Genomic DNA, 1,515 nt, shown 5'->3' with positions numbered 1-1,515 from the left:
GTGATGGTGTGCTCGCGTATATGCCAGTGGCTGAGTGTCATGCATTGGTGGTTGTGATAGCGGTGGCTTATGGATGCCTGTGGTTAAGCGACATGGATTGCTGGATATTGTGGTGTACTCATGTACGCCGGTGGTGCTGTGTCATGCATTGCTGGATGTTGTGGTGTACTCATGAATGACGTGGTGGTTCCCCATGCATTGGTGGATGTTGTGGTGTACTCATATATGCCGCTGTCGGTGCCCTATCCATTGGTGAATGTTGTGATGTACTCATGTATGACGTGGTGGTTCCCTATGCATTGGTGGATGTTGTGGTGTACTCATGTATACAGGTGGCGGTGCGCCATGCATTGGTGGATGTTTTGGTGTATTCATATATATTGTTGGTCGTGGTACGACATACATTTGTGGATGTTGTGGTCTTCCTATATATGCCAGTGACGGTGCACTATGCATTGGTGGATGTTGTGGTGTACTCTTGCATGCTGGTGGCGGTGTACCATGCATTGGTGGATGTGATGGTTGTGGCTTATATGTATCTGTGGTGGTGATCCATGCATTGGTGTATGTGATGGTGTATTCATGTATGCCGGTGGCTGTGAACCATCCTTTGGTTGATGGTGTACACATGTATACTGGTGGTTGTGTCATATGCATTGGTGTGTGTTGTGGTGTACTCCTGTAAATCGGTGGCGGGGTGCCATGCATTTGTGGTTGTGATGGTTGTGTCTTATGTATACCTGTGGTGGTTACCCAATGCATTGGTGGATGTTTTTTGATATTCATATATGCCAGTGCATGTGAACGATATATCGGTGGATGTTGTGGTGCTCCTGTATATCGGTGCCAGGGTGCCATGCATTGGTGATTGTGATAGTGGTGGCTTATGGATGCCTGTGGTTGAGCCCGATGCATTCGTGCATGTTGTGGTGTATTCATGCATGCTGCTGGTGGTGCGCCATTGGTGGATGTGATGGTTGCGGCTTATGTATACCTGTGGTTGTCTTCCATGCATTGGTGGATGTCTTGGGGTATTCATGTATGCCAGTGCATGTGAACGATATATCGGTGGATGTTGTGGTGTACTCATGCATGCTGGTGGCGGTGCGCCTTAAATTGGTGTATGTAATGGTTGTGTCTTATGTACATGTATGACGTGGTGGTGCCCCATGTATTGGTGGATGTTGTGGTGTATTCATGTATGTTGGTGGTGGTACGTCATGCATTGGTGGATGTTTTGGTGTATTCATATATGTCGGTGTCGGTGCCCTATTCATTGGTGAATGTTGTGGTGTACTCATGTATGACGTGGTGGGTCACAATGCATTGGTGGATGTTGTGGTGTACTCATGTATACAGGTGGCGGTGCGCCATGCAATGGTGGATGTGATGGTTGTGGCTTATATATACCTGTTGTAGTGCCCCATGCATTGGTGTATGTGATGGTGTATTCATGTATGCCGGTAGCTGTGAACCATCCATTGGTTGATGGTGTAGTGTACACATGTATACCGG

This window comes from Haliotis asinina, chromosome 1 (assembly GCF_037392515.1).
Source record: "Haliotis asinina isolate JCU_RB_2024 chromosome 1, JCU_Hal_asi_v2, whole genome shotgun sequence".
In the NCBI taxonomy this organism is placed as follows: Eukaryota; Metazoa; Mollusca; class Gastropoda; order Lepetellida; family Haliotidae; genus Haliotis; species Haliotis asinina.
Note: the sequence above shows the minus strand (reverse complement) of the source record.